Source organism: Scyliorhinus torazame, chromosome 7 (genome assembly GCF_047496885.1).
Source record: "Scyliorhinus torazame isolate Kashiwa2021f chromosome 7, sScyTor2.1, whole genome shotgun sequence".
Classification (NCBI taxonomy): domain Eukaryota; kingdom Metazoa; phylum Chordata; class Chondrichthyes; order Carcharhiniformes; family Scyliorhinidae; genus Scyliorhinus; species Scyliorhinus torazame.
Genome location: NC_092713.1, coordinates 275,593,630 through 275,616,526, shown reverse-complemented (window position 1 = coordinate 275,616,526; position 22,897 = coordinate 275,593,630). Strand labels below are relative to the sequence as shown.

Below are 22,897 nucleotides of genomic sequence, written 5' to 3'. Positions count from 1 at the left end.
ACATTGTATATGTTGTGTTGCCCTATTATGTATTTTCTTTTATTCCCTTTTTTTCTCATGTGCTTAATGATCTGTTGAGCTGCTCGCAGAAAAATACTTTTCACTGTACCTCGGTACACGTGACAATAAACAAATCCAATCCAATCCAATCCCATTCCTAATGGAGTTGGACACTGATGTTGCTGTCTCGGTTATCGATAGGCACACTTTTGAGAAACTCTAGACATAGTGCAGCTGGGCCAGATTGTTTGGCCATGACTGGCTACAATGCCTCTACATTGATTGGCAGCAGGTCAATGGAAAAACAATGGCACCAAGGAAAAATTAATAGGTATTTACTTAAATGCGTGTAGCATTTGGCACAAATTAAAGAATTAACAACATAATTGAGGTTAATGGGTATGATCTTGCAGCCATTACAGAGACGTGGTTACAAGGAGTGATAATACATTTATAGCTTTGTTCAAGTTAAAGCTATTTTGCGCCAACCATCCTGAATTTAGCAACACAAAGAACACCACAGAGAATGAAACTGGGGAAACAATAATAGGGAACCAGGAAATGACAGAGGAGTTAAACAAATACTTTGACATCAGACTTCACATTGGAAGACATTAATAACATTCCAAAAATCCTAAATAATCAAGGGGCAGTAAATAAATACAATAATTATCACTATAGAAAAAATGCGATGGAAACTAATGGGGCTAAAGGCCAATAAGTCCACTGGATGTGATGGCTGCATCCCAGGAAACTAAAGGAAGCAGCTACAGAGTTGGTTGATGCACTGGTGGTAATCCTCCTAGAATCCCTGAATTCTGGAGATGTTCCAGACGATTTGGAAACTGCCAATGTAACACCCTTATTCAAAAAGTGAGGGAGACAAAAAACAGGGAGCTGCAGGTCAGTTAGCTTAACGTATGTCATTGGGAAACATGTCAGAGTCAATTGTAAAGGATATACTAGCAGAACATTTAGAAAAATATAATATGATCAAGCAGAGTCAGAACGGCTTCATGACAGGGAAATCATACCTGACAAATTTGTTCGAATTCTCAAGGTAGTAACGAGCAGGATAGATAAAGGGGAGACAATAGATGTAATGTGTTTGGATCAGCAAAAGTAGCTTTCGATAGGTACCACACAAAAGGCTGCTTAATAAGATAAGAACCCATGGAGTTGGGGTAGTATATTAGCATGGATAGAGGATTGGCTATTTGACAGAAGACAGAGAGTTGGGATTAGAGCAGCATTTTCAGGACAGTAACATGAAACTAGTTGGGTGCCACAGGGATCAGTGGTGAGACCACTATTATTTACAATATGTATTAATGACTTGGGTGAGGGAAGCAAATGTCTTGTTGCCATGTTTGTGGGTGACTCAAAAATAGGTGGGAAGGCAAATGATGACGACGGCAGAGTCTACAGAGGGATATCGGCAGGTTAGGTGAGTGGGCAAAAAACTTTGCAGATGGAATATAATACAGGAAAATGTGAGGTTGTGCACCTTGATAGGAAAAATAAAGGAACTGAATATTATTCCAATGGAAAAAGTTGCAGCACAGAGGGATTTAGGGGTCCATGTGCATAAATCACAAAAAGTTTGCATTTAAGTTCAGCAGTTAATAGGCAAATGAAATGTTGGTCTTTATTTCAAAGGGACTGGAGTATAAAAATAGGGAAGTTTTGCTAAAGCTGTACAAGGCACCAGGTGGACCACACCTGGAATACTGTGAACATTTTGGTCCCCTTATTTAAGGAAAGATATATTGGTATTGGAGGCTGTCCAGTGAAGGTTCACTAGGTTGTTCCCAGGTATGGAGGGATTTATTTATGACAAGACATTGAGTAGGTTGGGCCTGTATTCATTGCAGTTTATTAGAAGTTAGGAAGAAGTCTTACAACACCAGGTTAAAGTCCAACAGGTTTGTTTGGAGTCACTGGCTTTCTGAGCGCAGCTCCTTCATCAGGTGAGTCTAGGTGGGTCCCTGGCGGCACATCAGGAGTGGAGGCGGCCTGCTGCGATTGACGCCCTGTGACCTTGGTCCCCTTTGGCGGCCGTCCTCTGAGATGACTGTGCCTGGATGGGCCCTGCAGTCGCTCAGTTGTCCCAGGTAGCGTGGTGCCACCCTGATTTGACCACTGCCCATCAGATGTACCAAGGACGGGAGAGGAAGAGTCCATGGCATTGTGGTGTTAGAGCATCACCTCTGCGACATGGATCCATCACCTCATCTTCCTTCGGGCTGCCTGATTGCCCCCGAGCTACACCTTGCTGCGGGTACAACAGGAGATAACCCCCTGGAGCCCCCCGCCATCTAATGTTGCCAATCCTGGAGGCCTGCTCCCGTCTCGACCAGGGTCTCAATGGTCACGGCCAAAGGGCACAGGGAGTGGGCCACCTCCTTCTGGGACTGTGTATATCAGCCAATGACCATGCCACCTCCCTCTGGGGCTGGTCAACCTCCCTCTAGGGTGGCACGGTAGCACAGTGGTTAGCACAGTCACTTCACAGCTCCAGGGTCCCTGGTTTGATTCCCAGCTTGGGTCACTGTCTGTGCGGAGTCTGCACGTTCTCCCCGTGTGTGCGTGGGTTTCCTCCGGGTGCTCCGGTTTCCTCCCGCAGTCCAAAGATGTGCAGCTTAGGTGTGGATTTGCCATGCTAAATTGCTCTTAGTATCTATAAAATGTTAGGTGGGGTTACTGGGGTACAAGGATAGGATGGAGGTGTGAGCTTAATTAGAGAGCTCTTTACAAGGGTCGGTGAAGAGTCTATGATCTATGATTGTGCCACATCACCTGGTCAGTGTGCCACCTCCCTCTGTGTTCGGCTCAGGTCAGCCGGCGCCGGGCAATGCCACTGATGACCTCAACCATGACCTGTTATCACTGGGCCAAATTCTGGAGTACTGCTGCAATGTGATCCTGGTACATGACAGGGATCTCTCTCCTGTGCCTCGTCCAATGCCAGCACACAATGCCCCAAGACTTGGACATCCTGACCAATGGCCGATACCTTTGACCCCCCAATTCCTCCGCTGCGGACGCCACAGTGTAGGCCTATTTGGCATGCATGGTTGGCACCACCTCCTGCTCCTGCAGGCAGTTGGACTGCTCCAACTGCACCTGGATGCTCGCCGATAGTCCCTGGCTCTGCGCCTGCATCTCCACTATTGATAGGAAAGAGATACCCTGTAATGTACCAGGACCACCTGGACATTGCAGCAGCACTCCAGAGCTTGACCAGTGACAACAGGTCATGGCTGAGGTCATCGGTGGCATTGCCCGGGCGCTGGCTGACCTGAGCCGAACAAAAGGGAGGTGGCACAGTGGCCGGGTGATGTGGCAGAGTTATAGATCATAGATTCTTCACCGACCCTTGTAAAGAGCTCCTTAATTAAGCTTACCAGAAGCCCGTGACCCATCAGGATGGCAACTAGTCCCTCGGGTCGAGCCGCCCTCTCGAGGGTTCCTATCTCCACCTGATGCACCGCTGCACATGTGTGGTGCACATCAAATAGTGCCCGAGGAGCCTCTTCACTAATATGCCCAACTGAGATGAGTGTGTCTGGGATGGTGGAGAGTATTAGAGAGAGCTGTGGCAGCAACTCAGCGTCATCCCAGGACTGGTACTCCGACGTGTCTCGGGCTGTGGTTTGGGGGCTCTCATTGCTTTCTTTGCCTTGTCGTCGCTGGTATCTGCTTGGGGTTGGGTTCGGGGTCAGGGGACACCCGAAGGGCCCACCACATTGCCTACTGATCCTGCAAGACACGACGCATGATTGGATCACGGGTTGGCATAGTGGGTGGGAGTGGTGACAGGGTGGTGTGCGGGTCGTGAGGGTGTGTGTGGGTGGTGTGAGGTGATGAGGATTGGTGTGGGGGTGGTGCTGTGGTGGTGTGAGGCTGGTATGGGGGTGGTATGGGGGTGTGGGGCTGGTATGGGGGTATGGGGGTGTGGGGCCGCTATGGGGGTGTGGGGGTGGTGCTGTGGTGGTGTGGAGCTGGTATGGGGTGTGTGGGTGGTATGGGGGTGTGGGGCTGGTATGGGGGTGTGGGGCTGGTATGGGGGAGTGGGGCTGGTATGGGGGTGTAGGGCTGGTATGGTGGTGTGGGGCTGGTATGGGGGTGTGGGGCTAGTATGGGGGTGTGGGGCTGGTATGGGGGTGTGCGGGTGGTATGGGTGTGGGGCTAGTATGGGGGTGTGGGGCTGGTATGGGGATGTGGGGCTGGTATGGGGGTGTGGAACTGCTATGGGGGTGTGGGGCTGCTATGGGGGGGTGGGGCTGGTATGAGGGTGTGGGGCTGCTGTGGAGGTGTGGGGCAGGTATGGGGGTGGGCGGATGGTGGTGTGGGGCTGGTATGGTGGTGGGCGGGTGGTGGTGTGGGGCTAGTATGGGGGTGTGGGGCTGGTATGGGGTTATGCGGGGGATGTGGGGCTGCTATGGGGGTGTGGGGCTGGTATGGGGATGTGGGGCTGGTATGGGGGTGTGGGGCTGGTATGGGGAGTGGAGCTGGTATGGGGGAGTGGGGCTGGTATGGGGGATGTGGGGCTGCTATGGGGGTGTGGGGCTGGTATGGGGTGTGGGGCTGGTATGGGGGTGTGGGGCTGGTATGGCGGTGTTTGGCTGGTATGGGGGCGTGGGGCTGGTATGGGGGCGTGGGGATAGTATGGGGGCGTGGGGATAGTATGGGGGTGTGGGGCTAGTATGGGGGTGTGGGACTGGTATGGGGGTGTGGGGCTGGTATGGGGGAGTGGAGCTGGTATGGGGGAGTGGGGCTGATATGGGGGGGTGCGGGTGGTGTGGGGGTGTGCGGGTGGTGTGGGGTTGTGGGGCTAGTATGGGGGTGTGGGGCTGGTATGGGGATGTGGAGCTATTATGGGGGTATGCGGGGGATGTGGGGCTGCAATGGGGATGTGGGGCTGGTATGGGGGTGTGGGACTGGTATGGGGGTGTGGGGCTGGTATGGGGGTGTGGAACTGCTATGGGGGTGTGGGGCTGCTATGGGGGTGTGGGGCTGGTATGGGGGTGTGGGACTGCTATGGGGGTGTGGGGCTGCTGTGGAGGTGTGGGGCATGTATGGGGGTGGGCGGATGGTGGTGTGGGGCTGGTATGGTGGTGGGCGGGTGGTGGTGTGGGGCTAGTATGGGGGTGTGGGCCTGGAATGGGGTTATGCGGGGAATGTGGGGCTGCTATGGGGGTGTGGGGCTGCTATGGGGGTGTGGGGCTGGTATGGGGAGTGGAGCTGGTATGGGGGAGTGGGGCTGGTATGGGGATGTGGGGCTGCTATGGGGGTGTGGGGCTGGTATGGGGGTGTGGGGCTGGTATGGGGGTGTGGGGCTGGTATGGGGGTGTGGGGCTGGTATGGCGGTGTTTGGCTGGTATGGGGGCGTGGGGCTGGTATGGGGGCGTGGGGATAGTATGGGGGCGTGGGGATAGTATGGCGGTGTGGAGCTGGTATGGGGGAGTGGGGCTGATATGGGGGGGTGCGGGTGGCGTGGGGGTGTGCGGGTGGTGTGGGGGTGTGGGGCTGGTATGGGGGTGTGCGGGTTGTGTGGGGGTGTGGGGCTGGTGTGGGGGTGTGCGGATGGTGTGGGGGTATGCGGATGGTGTGGGGCTGGTATGGGGGTGCGTGGGTGGTATGGGGGTGTGGGGCAGGTATGGGGGTGTGGGGTTGGTGCTGTGGGGGTGTGGGGCTGGCATGGCGGGGTACAGGTGGTGGTGTGGGGCTGGTATGGGGGTATGCGGGGGGTGTGGGGCTACTATGGGGGTGTGAGTCTGGTATAGGAGTGTGGGGGTGGTATGGGGATGTGTGGCTGGTATGGGGGTGTGGGGCTGCTATGGTGGTGTGGGGCTGCTATAGGTGTGTGTGGCTGCTATGGGAATGTGGGGGTGGTATGGGGGTGTGGTGGTGGTATGGGGGTGTGGGGGTGGTATGGGGGTGTGGGGTTGGTGCTGTGGGGCTGGTATGGGGATGTGGGGCTGGTATGGGGATGTGGGGGTGGTATAGGAATGTGGGGGTGGTATGAGGGTGTGGGGGTGGTATGGGGGTGTGGGGGTGGTATGGGGATGTGGGGGTGGCATGGGGGTGTGGGGGTGGTATGGGGGTGTGGGGGTGGTGCTGTGGGGCTGGTATGGGGATGTGGGGCTGGTATGGGGATGTGGGGGTGGTATGGGGGTGTGGGGGTGGTGCTGTGGGGCTGGTATGGGGGTTTGGTGGTGGTATGGGGGTGTGGGGTGGTATGGGGGTGTGGGGATGGTGCTGTGGTGTTGTGGGGCCGATATGGGGGTGTGGGGCTGGTATGGGGTGTGGGGCTGGTTTGCGGGTGGGGGGGTGGTATGGGGGTGTGGGGGGGTATGGGGGTGTGGGCGTGGTATCGGGTGTGTGGGTTGTATGGGGGTGTGGTGCTGTGGGGGCGTGGTGCTGATATGGGGGGTGCGCGTGGTGGTGTGGGGCTGGTATGGGGGTATGCGAGGGGTGTGGGTGAGCTATGGGGGTGTGGGGCTGCTATGGGAGTGTGGGGGTGCTATGGGGATGTGGGGGTGCTGTGGGGGTGTGGGGCTGCTATGGGCGTGTGGGGGTACTAAGGGGGTGTGTGGGTGGTGTGGGAGTGGTATGGGGGTGTGTGGCTGGTATGGGGGTATGCGGGGGGCGTGGGGGTGCTGTGGGGTTGTGTGGCTGCTATGGGGGATGAGGCTGCTATGGGGGTGTGGGGCTGCTATGGGTGTGTGTGGCTGGTATGAGGATGTGGGGGTGGTTTCGGGGTGTGGGGCTGCTATGGGGGTTTGTGGCTGGTATGGGGGTGTGGGGCTGGTATGGGGGTATGCGGGGGGTGGTGTGGGGCTGGTATGGGGGAGTGGGGGTGGTATGGGGGTGTGGGGCAGGTATGGGGGTGGTATGGGGGTGCGGGGCTGGTATGGGGGTGTGGGGCTGGTATGGGGTGTCGGGCTGGTATGTGACTATGCGGGGGGTGGTGTGGGGCTGGTATGGTGGTGTGGGGCTGGTATGGGGGTGTGGTGGTGGTATGAGGGTGTGGGGCTGGTATGGGGGTGTGTGGCTGGTATGAGGATGTGGTGGTGGTTTCGGGGTGTGGGGCTGCTATGGGGTGTGGGGGTGGTATGGGGGTGTGGTGGTGGTATGAGGGTCTGGGGCTGGTATGGGGGTGTGGGGGTGGTATGGGGGTATGAGGGGGGTGGTGTGGGGCTGGTATGGGGGTGTGGGGGTGGTATGGGGGTGTGAGGCTGGTATGGGGGTGTGGGGGTGGTATGGGGGTGCGGGGCAGCTATGGGGGTGTCGGGCTGGTATGGGACTATGCGGGGGGTGGTGTGTGGCTGGTATGGGGGTGTGGGGGTGGTATGGGGGTGTGGGGGTGGTATGGGGGTGTGGTGGTGGTATGAGGGTGTGTGGCTGGTATGAGGGTGTGGGGGTGGTATGGGGGTATGAGGGGGGTGGTGTGGGGCTGGTATGGGGGTGTGGGGGTGGTATGGGGGTGTGAGGCTGGTATGGGGGTGTGGGGGTGGTATGGGGGTGCGGGGCAGCTATGGGGGTGTCGGGCTGGTATGGGACTATGCGGGGGGTGGTGTGTGGCTGGTATGGGGGTGTGGGGGTGGTATGGGGGTGTGGGGGTGGTATGGGGGTGTGGTGGTGGTATGAGGGTGTGGGGCTGGTATGGGGGTGTGGGGCTGGTATGGGGGTGTGGGGGTGGTATGGGGGTGTGGGGCTGGTATGGGGGTGTGTGGTTGGTATGGGGGTGTGGGGCTGGTATGGGGGTGTCGATCTGGTATGGGACTATGCGGGGGGTGGTGTGTGGCTGGTATGGGGGTGTGGGGGTGGTATGGGGGTGTGGGGGTGGTATGGGGGTGTGGGGCTTGTATGGGGGTGTGGGGTTGGTATGGGGGTGTGGGGCTGGTATGGGGGTGTGGGGTTGGTATGGGGGTGTGGGGCTGGTATGGGGGTGTCGATCTGGTATGGGACTATGCGGGGGGTGGTGTGTGGCTGGTATGGGGGTGTGGGGGTGGTATGGGGGTGTGGGGGTGGTATGGGGGTGTGGGGCTTGTATGGAGGTGTGCGAGTGGTATGGAGGTGTGGGGCTGGTATAGGGGTGTGCGGTGGTATGGGGGTGTGGGGCTGGTATGGGAGTGTGGGGCTGGTATGGGGGTGTGCGGGTTACTGGGGTACAAGGATAGGGTGGAGGTGTGAGCTTAATTGGAGAGCTCTTTACAAGGGTCGGTGAAGAGTCTATGATCTATGATTGTGCCACATCACCTGGTCAGTGTGCCACCTCCCTCTGTGTTCGGCTCAGGTCAGCCGGCGCCGGGCAATGCCACTGATGACCTCAACCATGACCTGTTATCACTGGGCCAAATTCTGGAGTACTGCTGCACTGTGATCCTGGTACATGACAGGGATCTCTCTCCTGTGCCTCGTCCAATGCCAGCACACAATGCCCCAAGACTTGGACATCCTGACCAATGGCCGATACCTTTGACCCCCCAATTCCTCCGCTGCGGACGCCACAGTGTTGGCCTGTTTGGCATGCATGGTTGGCACCACCTCCTGCTCCTGCAGGCAGTTGGACTGCTCCAACTGCACCTGGATGCTCGCCGATAGTCCCTGGCTCTGCGCCTGCATCTCCACTATTGATAGGAAAGAGATACCCTGTAATGTACCAGGACCACCTGGACATTGCAGCAGCACTCCAGAGCTTGACCAGTGACAACAGGTCATGGCTGAGGTCATCGGTGGCATTGCCCGGGCGCTGGCTGACCTGAGCCGAACAAAAGGGAGGTGGCACAGTGGCCGGGTGATGTGGCAGAGTTATAGATCATAGATTCTTCACCGACCCTTGTAAAGAGCTCCTTAATTAAGCTTACCAGAAGCCCGTGACCCATCAGGATGGCAACTAGTCCCTCGGGTCGAGCCGCCCTCTCGAGGGTTCCTATCTCCACCTGATGCACCGCTGCACATGTGTGGTGCACATCAAATAGTGCCCGAGGAGCCTCTTCACTAATATGCCCAACTGAGATGAGTGTGTCTGGGATGGTGGAGAGTATTAGAGAGAGCTGTGGCAGCAACTCAGCGTCATCCCAGGACTGGTACTCCGACGTGTCTCGGGCTGTGGTTTGGGGGCTCTCATTGCTTTCTTTGCCTTGTCGTCGCTGGTATCTGCTTGGGGTTGGGTTCGGGGTCAGGGGACACCCGAAGGGCCCACCACATTGCCTACTGATCCTGCAAGACACGACGCATGATTGGATCACGGGTTGGCATAGTGGGTGGGAGTGGTGACAGGGTGGTGTGCGGGTCGTGAGGGTGTGTGTGGGTGGTGTGAGGTGATGAGGATTGGTGTGGGGGTGGTGCTGTGGTGGTGTGAGGCTGGTATGGGGGTGGTATGGGGGTGTGGGGCTGGTATGGGGGTGTGGGGCCGCTATGGGGGTGTGGGGGTGGTGCTGTGGTGGTGTGGAGCTGGTATGGGGTGTGTGGGTGGTATGGGGGTGTGGGGCTGGTATGGGGGTGTGGGGCTGGTATGGGGGAGTGGGGCTGGTATGGGGGTGTGGGGCTGGTATGGGGGTATGCGGGGGGTGGTGTGGGGCTGGTATGGGGGTGTGGGGCTACTATGGGGGTGTGAGTCTGGTATAGGAGTGTGGGGGTGGTATGGGGATGTGTGGCTGCTATATGTGTGTGTGGCTGCTATGGGAATGTGGGGGTGGTATGGGGGTGTGGGGGTGGTATGGGGGTGTGGGGGTGGTATGGGGGTGTGGGGTTGGTGCTGTGGGGCTGGTATGGGGATGTGGGGCTGGTATGGGGATGTGGGGGTGGTATGGGGGTGTGGGGGTGGTGCTGTGGGGCTGGTATGGGGGTTTGGTGGTGGTATGGGGGTGTGGGGTGGTATGGGGGTGTGGGGATGGTGCTGTTGTGTTGTGGGGCCGATATGGGGGTGTGGGGCTGGTATGGGGTGTGGGGCTGGTATGGGGGTATGGGGCAGGTTTGCGGGTGGGGGGGGTATGGGGGTGTGGGGGGGTATGGGGGTGTGGGCGTGGTATAGGGTGTGGGGGTTGTATGGGGGTGTGGTGCTGTGGGGGCGTGGGGCTGATATGGGGGGTGCGCGTGGTGGTGTGGGGCTGGTATGGGGGTATGCGAGGGGTGTGGGGGAGCTATGGGGGTGTGGGGCTGCTATGGGGATGTGGGGGTGCTGTGGGGGTGTGGGGCTGGTATGGGGGTGTGGGGCTGCTATGGGGGTGTGGGGGTGGTGGTGTGGAGCTGGTATGGGGGTGTGCGGGTGGTATGGGGGTGTGGGGCTGGAATGGGGGTGTGGGGCTGGTATGGGGGAGTGGGGCTGGTATGGGGGGTGTGGGTCTGCTATGGGGGTATGCGGGGGGTGGTGTGGGGCTGGTATGGGGGTGTGGGGCTACTATGGGGGTGTGAGTCTGGTATAGGAGTGTGGGGGTGGTATGGGGATGTGTGGCTGCTATATGTGTGTGTGGCTGCTATGGGAATGTGGGGGTGGTATGGGGGTGTGGGGGTGGTATGGGGGTGTGGGGGTGGTATGGGGGTGTGGGGTTGGTGCTGTGGGGCTGGTATGGGGATGTGGGGCTGGTATGGGGATGTGGGGGTGGTATGGGGGTGTGGGGGTGGTGCTGTGGGGCTGGTATGGGGGTTTGGTGGTGGTATGGGGGTGTGGGGTGGTATGGGGGTGTGGGGATGGTGCTGTTGTGTTGTGGGGCCGATATGGGGGTGTGGGGCTGGTATGGGGTGTGGGGCTGGTATGGGGGTATGGGGCAGGTTTGCGGGTGGGGGGGGTATGGGGGTGTGGGGGGGGTATGGGGGTGTGGGCGTGGTATAGGGTGTGGGGGTTGTATGGGGGTGTGGTGCTGTGGGGGCGTGGGGCTGATATGGGGGGTGCGCGTGGTGGTGTGGGGCTGGTATGGGGGTATGCGAGGGGTGTGGGGCTGCTATGGGGCTGTGGGGGTGCTATGGGGATGTGGGAGTGCTGTGGGGGTGTGGGGCTGCTATGGGCGTGTGGGGGTACTAAGGGGGTGTGTGGGTGGTGTGGGAGTGGTATGGGGGTGTGTGGCTGGTATGGGGGTATGCGGGGGGCGTGGGGGTGCTGTGGGGTTGTGTGGCTGCTATGGGGGATGAGGCTGCTATGGGGGTGTGGGGCTGCTATGGAGGTGTGTGGCTGGTATGAGGATGTGGGGGTGGTTTCGGGGTGTGGGGCTGCTATGGGGGTTTGTCGCTGGTATGGGGGTGTGGGGCTGGTATGGGGGTATGCGGGGGGTGGTGTGGGGCTGGTATGGGGGAGTGGGGGTGGTATGGGGGTGTGGGGCAGGTATGGGGGTGGTATGGGGGTGCGGGGCTGGTATGGGGGTGTGGGGCTGGTATGGGGGTGTCGGGCTGGTATGGGACTATGCGGGGGGTGGTGTGGGGCTGGTATGGTGGTGTGGGGCTGGTATGGGGGTGTGGTGCTGGTATGGGGGTGTGGTGGTGGTATGAGGGTGTGGGGCTGGTATGGGGGTGTGTGGCTGGTATGAGGATGTGGTGGTGGTTTCGGGGTGTGGGGCTGCTATGGGGGTGTGGGGGTGGTATGGGGGTGTAGTGGTGGTATGAGGGTCTGGGGCTGGTATGGGGGTGTGGGGGTGGTATGGGGGTATGAGGGGGGTGGTGTGGGGCTGGTATGGGGGTGTGGGGGTGGTATGGGGGTGTGAGGCTGGTATGGGGGTGTGGGGGTGGTATGGGGGTGCGGGGCAGCTATGGGGGTGTCGGGCTGGTATGGGACTATGCGGGGGGTGGTGTGTGGCTGGTATGGGGGTGTGGGGGTGGTATGGGGGTGTGGTGGTGGTATGAGGGTATGGGGCTGGTATGGGGGTGTGGGGGTGGTATGGGGGTGTGGGGCTGGTATGGGAGTGTGGGGGTGGTATGGGGGTGTGGGGCTGGTATGGGGGTGTGGGGTTGGTATGGGGGTGTGGGGCTGGTATGGGGGTGTCGGGCTGGTATGGGACTATGCGGGGGGTGGTGTGTGGCTGGTATGGGGGTGTGGGGGTGGTATGGGGGTGTGGGGGTGGTATGGGGGTGTGGGGCTTGTATGGGGGTGTGCGAGTGGTATGGAGGTGTGGGGCTGGTATGGGGGTGTGCGGTGGTATGGGGATGTGGGGCTGGTATGGGGCTGGTATGGGGGTGTGCGGGTGGTATGGGAGTGTGCGGGTGGTATGGGGGGGTGCGGCTGGTATGGGGGGGTGGGGCTGGTATGGGGGTGTGTAGAGGGTTCCATCTCTGCTACTCCACTACTGGGCCGATATCTGGGGTTTGAGTATCTGTGTGTGTCTCTCTCCAGCTGGCACTGAAACTTCAGAGGCCAGGGGATGCCGCACTGGGACACCTCCACGGGAGAGAGCACTGAATCAAGCCTGCCGTTTATCCCTAACCGGAAGCCTGAGGCTTATATCACACAGATATCCAGACCCCCACCAATGCCCAGGTGATTCTCTCTCTTGCTGGTGGTGCAACACCCACCCGGTTCCTACTTCGCTGGAGTAGCTTTCCCAAGAGAGAGAATAGGACACTGCTGTTTATTACCTAACCAGCAGCCTGTCCTGAGTGAATCGTTCAAGATGACCCTAGATTCTCGACCCCGGAATTAAGGTGAGGAATATCTTAACAATGACTTGGTCAGAGATCGCTGGTGAGAGATTGAAGAATTTAAACGACTCCAATTATCAGCAAATCAAGGTTCATTGCAAAACCCAGGTCAAAATCGTCAAACAGAAGAAATTATAATAAAATCTTAAACTCTAACACAAACTAAGTCTATTCAGAAAGTACTATAACGGACACAACGTAAAATCTTATTGTTACACAGTTTTAGCAATGACACAGAACACAAATCAAGTCCCCTTCCCCAAAGCCTCAACCACTATCAAAGTCAAGGGAGTTTCGCAAGCTGCTGCAGGGTACTTACGGTCACAGGCTGCAGGAGGTCAAGTCGAAGGTGGAGAGGTCAAGCCAAGAGACCCTCAATCGAAACACAGCCCCTTTTATATCCGTTTTACCTGGCTTTTTCCTGTGTTCGGCCAGCCCCTTTTGCATTGAATCCATAAGGTTTAAAGTTCCCGCTGGTCCTGCCCCCTTTGTGCCGGTCAGACCTGTCAAGGTGGGAGTACCTCCCCTAGGTCCGCCTCCAGTCTGCTTTTTGAGATAACGAGGTTGAGCTCCCTTGTGAAGATTTTCAAAGTCTTCCATCTGCTCTGGAGATCGCTGCTATGTTGATGGGGTATTGATTGGATTCTGCTCTGGTGGAGGCAAAGTCATTTACATCTGCATGGGGCTATGACCATCCCATTGTCCTGCTTGCAGGCAGGCCCCTTACAGCATTACCATGCCCCTTTGTCTCTGTGTTTAATCTTATCTAGTTGTCTGGCTCCTTCTTCCTTGTAGCTCCTGGGGGGGGGTTTGTAAATACCTATGCCCCTACTCAGCTCAGCGGACCAAGCCTGCTGGGGAATTTGGTTACGTTCCTTTGGCTGAAAAGTGTCCAGTTTAGTCTCTGGGTTTTATTCTTGGGCAGTCCAAAAAGGGCCGAATTGCCCGAAAACCTTACAGGTGTGCGGGTGGTATGGGGGTGTTGGTCTGGTATGGGGGGTGCGGGTGGTATGGGGGTGTTGGGCTGGTATGGGGGGTGCGGGTGGTATGGGGGAGTGGGGCTGGTATGGGGAAGTGAGGCTGGTATGGGGGTGTGGGGCTGGTATGGGGGAGTGGGGGTGGTATGGGAGAGTGGGGCTGGTATGGGGGTGTGGGTCTGGTATGGGGGTGTGCGGGTGGTATGTGGGTGTGGGGCTGGTCTGAGGGTGTGGAGCTGGTATGGGGGTGTGTGGGTGGTAAGGGGGTGTGAGGCTGGTATGGGGGTATGGGGCAGGTATGGGGAAGTGAGGCTGGTATGGGGGTGTGGGGCTGGTATGGGGGTGTTGGGCTGGTATGGGGGAGTGGGGGTGGTATGGGGGAGTGGGGCTGGTATGGGGGTGTGGGGCAGGTATGGGGGTGTGTGGGTGGTATGGGGGTGTGGGGCTGGTATGGGGATGTGGGGCTGCTCTGGGCATGTGCGGGTGGTATGGGGGTGCGGGGCAGGTATGGGGGTGTGGGGCTGGTATGGGACTATGCGGGGGGTGGTGTGGGGCTGGTATGGGAGTGTGGGGGTGGTATGGGGTGTGGGGGTGGTATGGTGGTGTGGGGCTTGTATGGGGGTGTGCGAGTGGTATGGGGGTGTGGGGCTGGTCTGGGGGTGTGCGGGTGGTATAGGGGTGTGGGGCTGGTATGGGGGTGTGGGGCTGGTATGGGGGTGTGCAGGTGGTATGGGGGTGTGGGGCTGGTATGGGGGGTGCGGCTGGTATGGGGGTGTGGGTCTGGTATGGGGGTGTGCGGGTGGTATGGGGGTGTGGGGCTGGTCTGGGGGTGTGGGGCTGGTATGGGGTATTTCGGGTGGTAAGGGGGTGTGAGGCTGGTATGGGGGTGTGGGGCTGGTATGGGGGAAGTGAGGCTGGTATGGGGGAGTGGGGCTGGTATGGGGGTGTTGGGCTGGTATGGGGGTGTGGGGCTGCTATGGGGGAGTGGGGGTGGTATGGGGGAGTGGGGCTGGTATGGGGGTGTGGGGCAGGTATGGGGGTGTGCGGGTGATATGGGGGTGTGGGGCTGGTATGGGGGTGTGGGGCTGCTATGGGGGAGTGGGGGTGGTATGGGGGAGTGGGGCTGGTATGGGGGTGTGGGGCTGGTATGGGGGAGTGGGGGTGGTATGGGGGAGTGGGGCTGGTATGGGGGTGTGCGGGTGGTATGAGTGTGTGGGGCTGGTATGGGGGATTGGGGCTGCTATGGGGGTGTGGGGCTGCTATGGGGGAGTGGGGGTGGTATGGGGGAGTGGGGCTGGTATGGGGGTGTGCGGGTGGTATGAGGGTGTGGGGCTGGTATGGGGGATTGGGGCTGCTATGGGGGTGTGGGGCTGGTATGGGGGAGTGGGGGTGGTATGGGGGTATGGGGCTGGTATGGGGGTGTGGGGCTGGTATGGGGAAGTGAGGCTGGTATGGGTGTGTGGGGATGGTATGGGACTATGCGGGGCGTGGTGTGGGGCTGGTATGGGGGTGTGGGGGTGGTATGGGGTGTGGGGGTGGTATGGTGGCGTGGGGCTTGTATGGGGGTGTGCGAGTGGTATGGGGGTGTGGGGCTGGTCTGGGGGTGTGCGGGTGGTATAGGGGTGTGGGGCTGGTATGGGGGTGTGGGGCTGGTATGGGGGTGTGCGGGTGGTATGGGGTGTGGGGCTGGTATGGGGTATTTCGGGTGGTAAGGGGGTGTGAGGCTGGTATGGGGGTGTGGGGCTGGTATGGGGAAGTGAGGCTGGTATGGGGGAGTGGGGCTGGTATGGGGGTGTTGGGCTGGTATGGGGGTGGGGGCTGCTATGGGGGAGTGGGGGTGGTATGGGGGAGTGGGGCTGGTATGGGGGTGTGGGGCAGGTATGGGGGTGTGCGGGTGATATGGGGGTGTGGGGCTGCTATGGGGGAGTGGGGGTGGTATGGGGGAGTGGGGGTGGTATGGGGGAGTGGGGCTGGTATGGGGGTGTGGGGCTGGTATGGGGGAGTGGGGGTGGTATGGGGGAGTGGGGCTGGTATGGGGGTGTGCGGGTGGTATGAGTGTGTGGGGCTGGTATGGGGGATGGGGGCTGCTATGGGGTGTGGGGCTGCTATGGGGGAGTGGGGGTGGTATGGGGGAGTGGGACTGGTATGGGGGTGTGCGAGTGGTATGAGGGTGTGGGGTTGGTATGGGGGATTGGGGCTGCTATGGGTGTGTGGGGCTGGTATGGGGGAGTGGGGCTGCTATGGGGGAGTGGGGGTGGTATGGGGGAGTGGGGCTGGTATGGGGGTGTGAGGCTGGTATGGGGAAGTGAGGCTGGTATGGGGGTGTGGGGCTGGTATGGGGGAGTGGGGGTGGTATGGGGGAGTGGGACTGGTATGGGGGTGTGCGGGTGGTATGGGGGTGTGGGGCTGGTCTGTGGGTGTGCGGGTGGTAAGGGGGTGTGAGGCTGGTATGGGGGTGGGGGGCTGGTATGGGGGTGGGGGGCTGGTATGGGGAAGTGAGGCTGGCATTCATAGACTTTACAGTGCAGAAGGAGGCCATTCGGCCCATCGAGTCTGCACCGGCTCTTGGAAAGAGCACCCTACCCAAGGTCAACACCTCCACCCTGTCCCCATAACCCAGTAACCCCACCCAACACTAAGGGCAATTTTGAACACTGAGGACAATTTATCATGGCCAACCCACCTAACCTGCACATCTTTGGACTGTGGGAGGAAACCGGAGCACCCGGAGGAAACCCACGCACAAACGGGGAGTATGTGCAGACTCCGCACAGACAGTGACCCAAGCTGGAATCGAACCTGGGACCCTGGAGCTGTGAAGCAATTGTGCTATCCACAAGACTACCGTGCTGCCCCGTGGTATGGGGGTATGGGGCAGGTATGGGGGAGTGGGGCTGCTATGGGGGAGTGGGGGTGGTGTGGGGGAGTGGGGCTGGTATGGGGGTGTGCGGGTGGTATGGGGGTGTGGGGCTGGTATGGGGGAGTGGGGCTGCTATGGGGGTGTTGGGGTGGTATGGGGGTGCGGGGCAGGTATGGGGGTGTGGGGCTGGTATGGAGGTGTCGGGCTGGTATGGGACTATGCGGGGGGTGCTGTGGGGCTGGTATGGGGGTGTGGGGGTGGTATGGGGGTGTGGGGGTGGTATGGGGGTGTGCGAGTGGTATGGGGGTGTGGGGCTAGTATGGGGGTGTGCGGGTGGTATAGGGGTGTGGGGCTGGTATGGGGGTGTGGGGCTGGTATGGGGGTATGCGGGTGGTATGGGGGTGTGGGGCTGGTATGTGGGGGTGCGGCTGGTATGGTGGTGTGGGGCTGGTATGGGGGTGTGCGGGTGGTATGGTGGTGTGGGGCTGGTATGGGGGTGTGCGGGTGGTATGGGGGTGTTGGTCTGGTATGGGGGGTGCGGGTGGTATGGGGTGTTGGGCTGGTATGGGGGGTGCGAGTGGTATGGGGGAGTGGGGCTGGTATGGGGGTATGGGGCTGGTATGGGGAAGTGAGGCTGGTATGGGGGTGTGGGGCTGGTATGGGGGAGTGGGGGTGGTATGGGGGAGTGGGGCTGGTATGGGGGTGTGGGTCTGGCATGGGGGTGTGCGGGTGGTATGGGGGTGTGGGGCTAGTCTGGGGGTATGGGGCTGGTATGGGGGTGTGCGGGTGGTAAGGGGGTGTGAGGCTGGTATGGGGGTGTGGGGCTGGTATGGGGAAGTGAGGCTGGTATGGGGGTGTGCGGGTGGTATGGGGGTGTGGGGCTGGTATGGGAGTGTGCGGGTGGTATGGAGGTGTGGGGCTGGTATGTGGGTGTGCGGGTGGTATGGGGGTGTTGGTCTGGTATGGGGGTGCGGGTGGTATGGGGGCGTTGGGCTGGTATGGGGGTTTGCGGAGGGTGAGTGGGTGTGGGGCTGGTATGGGGGTTGGGGCTGGTATGGGAGTGTGGGGTGGTATGGGGGTGTTGGGCTGGTATGGGGGTTTGCGGGGGTGAGTGGGTTTGGGGCTAGTATGGGGTGTGGGGCTGGTATGGTGGTGTGTGGCTGCTATGGGGGTGTGTGGCTGGTATGGGGGTGTGCGGGTGGTGTGGGGGTGTGGGGCTGGTATGGGGGTGTGCAGGTGGTGTGGGGGTGTGGGTCTGGTCTGGGGGTGTGCGGGTGGTGTGGGGGTGTGGGGCTGGTATGGGGGTGTGGGGCTGCTATGGGGGTGTGGGGCTGGTATGGGGGTGTGCGGGTGGAATGGGGGTGTGGGTCTGGTATGGGGATGTGCGGGTGGTGTGGGGGTGTGCGGGTGGTGTGGGGGTGTGGGGCTGGTATGGGGGTGTGCGGGTGGTATGGGTGTGTGTGGCTGGTATGGGCGTATGCGGGGGGTGTGGGGGTGCTCTGGGGGTGTAGGGCTGCTATGGGGGGGTGGGGCTGCTATGGGGGGTGTCGCTGCTATGGGGATGTGGGGGTGGTGTGGGGGTGTGGGAGTGGTATGGGGGTGTGGGGGTGGTGCTGTGGTATTGTGGGGCTGGTATGGGGTTGTGGGGCTGGTATGGGTGTGTGGGGCTGGTATAGGGGTGCGGGACTGGTATTCCAGTGTGGGGGTGGTATAGGGGTGTGGGGCTGGTGTGGGGGTGGTATGCCGGTGTGGGGATGGTATAGGGGTGTGGGGCTGGTATAGGGGTGTGGGACTGGTATGGGGGTGTGGGCCTGGTATGCCGGTGTGGGGGTGGTATAGGGGTGTGGGGCTGGTATAGGGGTGTGGGGCTGGTAATGGGGTGTGGGGGTGGTATGGGGGTGTGGGGGTGGTGTGGGGGTGGTATGGGGGTGAGGTGCTGTGGGGGTGTGGGGCTGGTATGGGGGGGTGCACGTGGTGGTGTGGGGGTATGCGGGGGGGGTGGGTGCTATGGGGGTGTGGGGCTGCTATGGGGGTGTGCGGGTGGTATGGGGGTGTGGGGCTGCTATGGCGGTGTGTGGCTGGTATGGGGATGTGGGGGTGGTTTGAGGGTGTGGGGCTGCTATGGGGGTGTGTGGCTGGTATGGGGGTGTGGGGCTGGTATTGGGGTATGCGGGGGTTGGTGTGGGGCTGGTATGGGGGTGTGGGGCTGGTATGGGTGTGTGGGGGTGGTATGGGGGAGTGGGACTGGTATGGGGGTGTGGGGGTGGTATTGGGGAGTGGGGTTGCTATGGGTGTGTGTGGGTGGTATGGGGGAGTGGGACTGGTATGGGGGTGTGGGGGTGGTATTGGGGTGTGGGGTTGGTATGGGGGTGTGGGGCTGGTATGGGGGTGTGGGGCTGGTATGGGGAAGTGAGGCTGGTATGGGGGTGTGGGGCTGGTATGGGACTATGCGGGGCGTGGTGTGGGGCTGGTATGGGGGTGTGGGGGTGGTATGGGGTGTGGGGGTGGTATGGTGGTGTGGGGCTTGTATGGGGGTGTGCGAGTGGTATGGGGGTGTGGGGCTGGTCTGGGGGTGTGCGGGTGGTATAGGGGTGTGGGGCTGGTATGGGGGTGTGGGGCTGGTATGGGGGTTTGCGGGTGGTATGGGGGGTGGGGCTGGTATGGGGTATTTCGGGTGGTAAGGGGGTGTGAGGCTGGTATGGGTGTGTGGGGCTGGTATGGGGAAGTGAGGCTGGTATGGGGGAGTGGGGCTGGTATGGGGGTGTTTGGCTGGTATGGGGGTGTGGGGCTGCTATGGGGGAGTGGGGGTGGTATGGGGGAGTGGGGCTGGTATGGGGGTGTGCGGGTGATATGGGGGTGTGGGGCTGGTATGGGGGTGTGGGGCTGCTATGGGGGAGTGGGGGTGGTATGGGGGAGTGGGGCTGGTATGGGGGTGTGGGGCTGGTATGGGGGAGTGGGGGTGGTATGGGGGAGTGGGGCTGGTATGGGGGTGTGCGGGTGGTATGAGTGTGTGGGGCTGGTATGGGGGATGGGGGCTGCTATGGGGGTGTGGGGCTGCTATGGGGGTGTGGGGCTGGTATGGGGGAGTGGGGCTGCTATGGGGGAGTGGGGGTGGTATGGGGGAGTGTGGCTGGTATGGGGAAGTGAGGCTGGTATGGGGGTGTGGGGCTGGTATGGGGGAGTGGGGGTGGTATGGGGGAGTGGGACTGGTATGGGGGTGTGCGGATGGTATGGGGGTGTGGGGCTGGTCTGTGGGTGTGGGGCTGGTATGGGGGTGTGCGGGTGGTAAGGGGGTGTGAGGCTGGTATGGGGGTGGGGGGCTGGTATGGGGAAGTGAGGCTGGCATTCATAGACTTTACAGTGCAGAAGGAGGCCATTCGGCCCATCGAGTCTGCACCGGCTCTTGGAAAGAGCACCCTACCCAAGGTCAACACCTCCACCCTGTCCCCATAACCCAGTAACCCCACCCAACACTAAGGGCAATTTTGAACACTAAGGACAATTTATCATGGCCAACCCACCTAACCTGCACATCTTTGGACTGTGGGAGGAAACCGGAGCACCCGGAGGAAACCCACGCACAAACGGGGAGGATGTGCAGACTCCGCACAGACAGTGACCCAAGCTGGAATCGAACCTGGGACCCTGGAGCTGTGAAGCAATTGTGCTATCCACAAGACTACCGTGCTGCCCCGTGGTATGGGGGTATGGGGCAGGTATGGGGGAGTGGGGCTGCTATGGGGGAGTGGGGGTGGTGTGGGGGAGTGGGGCTGGTATGGGGGTGTGCGGGTGGTATGGGGGTGTGGGGCTGGTATGGGGGAGTGGGGCTGCTATGGGGGTGTGGGGGTGGTATGGGGGTGCGGGGCAGGTATGGGGGTGTGGGGCTGGTATGGAGGTGTCGGGCTGGTATGGGACTATGCGGGGGGTGCTGTGCGGCTGGTATGGGGGTGTGGGGGTGGTATGGGGGTGTGGGGGTGGTATGGGGGTGTGCGAGTGGTATGGGGGTGTGGGGCTAGTATGGGGGTGTGCGGGTGGTATAGGGGTGTGGGGCTGGTATGGGGGTGTGGGGCTGGTATGGGGGTATGCAGGTGGTATGGGGGTGTGGGGCTGGTATGTGGGGGTGCGGCTGGTATGGTGGTGTGGGGCTGGTATGGGGGTGTGCGGGTGGTATGGTGGTGTGGGGCTGGTATGGGGGTGTGCGGGTGGTATGGGGGTGTTGGTCTGGTATGGGGGGTGCGGGTGGTATGGGGTGTTGGGCTGGTATGGGGGGTGCGAGTGGTATGGGGGAGTGGGGCTGGTATGGGGGTATGGGGCTGGTATGGGGAAGTGAGGCTGGTATGGGGGTGTGGGGCTGGTATGGGGGAGTGGGGGTGGTATGGGGGAGTGGGGCTGGTATGGGGGTGTGGGTCTGGCATGGGGAAGTGAGGCTGGTATGGGGGTGTGCGGGTGGTATGGGGGTGTGGGGCTGGTATGGGAGTGTGCGGGTGGTATGGGGTGTTGGGCTGGTATGGGGGGTGCGAGTGGTATGGGGGAGTGGGGCTGGTATGGGGGTATGGGGCTGGTATGGGGGTGTGGGGCTGGTCTGGGGGTATGGGGCTGGTATGGGGGTGTGCGGGTGGTAAGGGGGTGTGAGGCTGGTATGGGGGTGTGGGGCTGGTATGGGGAAGTGACGCTGGTATGGGGGTGTGCGGGTGGTATGGGGGTGTGGGGCTGGTATGGGAGTGTGCGGGTGGTATGGAGGTGTGGGGCTGGTATGTGGGTGTGCGGGTGGTATGGGGGTGTTGGTCTGGTATGGGGGTGCGGGTGGTATGGGGGCGTTGGGCTGGTATGGGGGTTTGCGGAGGGTGAGTGGGTGTGGGGCTGGTATGGGGGTTGGGGCTGGTATGGGAGTGTGGGGTGGTATGGGGGTGTTGGGCTGGTATGGGGGTTTGCGGGGGTGAGTGGGTTTGGGGCTAGTATGGGGTGTGGGGCTGGTATGGTGGTGTGTGGCTGCTATGGGGGTGTGTGGCTGGTATGGGGGTGTGCGGGTGGTGTGGGGGTGTGGGGCTGGTATGGGGGTGTGCAGGTGGTGTGGGGGTGTGGGTCTGGTCTGGGGGTGTGCGGGTGGTGTGGGGGTGTGGGGCTGGTATGGGGGTGTGGGGCTGCTATGGGGGTGTGGGGCTGGTATGGGGGTGTGCGGGTGGAATGGGGGTGTGGGGCTGGTATGGGGGTGTGCGGGTGGTGTGGGGGTGTGCGGGTGGTGTGGGGGTGTGGGGCTGGTATGGGGGTGTGCGGGTGGTATGGGTGTGTGTGGCTGGTATGGGCGTATGCGGGGGGTGTGGGGGTGCTCTGGGGGTGTAGGGCTGCTATGGGGGGATGGGGCTGCTATGGGGGGTGTCGCTGCTATGTGGGGGTGGTGTGGGGGTGTGGGAGTGGTATGGGGGTGTGGGGGTGGTGCTGTGGTATTGTGGGGCTGGTATGGGGTTGTGGGGCTGGTATGGGTGTGTGGGGCTGGCATAGGGGTGCGGGACTGGTATTCCAGTGTGGGGGTGGTATAGGGGTGTGGGGCTGGTGTGGGGGTGGTATGCCGGTGTGGGGATGGTATAGGGGTGTGGGGCTGGTATAGGGGTGTGGGACTGGTATGGGGGTGTGGGCCTGGTATGCCGGTGTGGGGGTGGTATAGGGGTGTGGGGCTGGTATAGGGGTGTGGGGCTGGTAATGGGGTGTGGGGGTGGTATGGGGGTGTGGGGGTGGTGTGGTGTGGGGGTGGTATGGGGGTGAGGTGCTGTGGGGGTGTGGGGCTGGTATGGGGGGGTGCACGTGGTGGTGTGGGGGTATGCGGGGGGGGTGGGTGCTATGGGGGTGTGGGTCTGCTATGGGGGTGTGTGGCTGGTATGGGGGTGTGGGGCTGGTATTGGGGTATGCGGGGGTTGGTGTGGGGCTGGTATGGGGGTGTGGGGCTGGTATGGGTGTGTGGGGGTGGTATGGGGGAGTGGGACTGGTATGGGGGTGTGGGGGTGGTATTGGGGAGTGGGGTTGCTATGGGTGTGTGTGGGTGGTATGGGGGAGTGGGACTGGTATGGGGGTGTGGGGGTGGTATTGGTGTGTGGGGTTGGTATGGGGGTGTGGGGCTGGTATGGGGCAGTGGGACTGGTATGGGGGTGTGGGGTTGGTATGGGGGTGTGGGGTTGGTATGGGGGTGTGGGGCTGGTATGGGGGTGTGGGGCTGGTATGGGGGTGTGGGGCTGGTATGGGGGAGTGGGGCTGGTATGGGGGAGTGGGGCTGGTATGGGGGAGTGGGGCTGGTATGGGGGAGTGGGGCTGGTATGGGGGAGTGGGGCTGGTATGCGGGAGTGGGGCTGGTATGGGGGTGTGGGGCTGGTATGGGGGAGTGGGGCTGGTATGGGGGAGTGGGGCTGGTATGGGGGTGTGGGGCTGGTATGGG

At 61.0% G+C, this 22,897-nt stretch overlaps 1 protein-coding gene across 4 annotated transcripts in view; it reads left to right on the top strand.

Annotated features, from left to right (window-relative positions):
* Positions 1 to 22,897, top strand: part of LOC140427052 (organic cation/carnitine transporter 2-like) — a 214,434-nt gene that overhangs the window by 122,113 nt on the left and 69,424 nt on the right. The gene's annotated exons all lie outside the window — the stretch shown is intronic.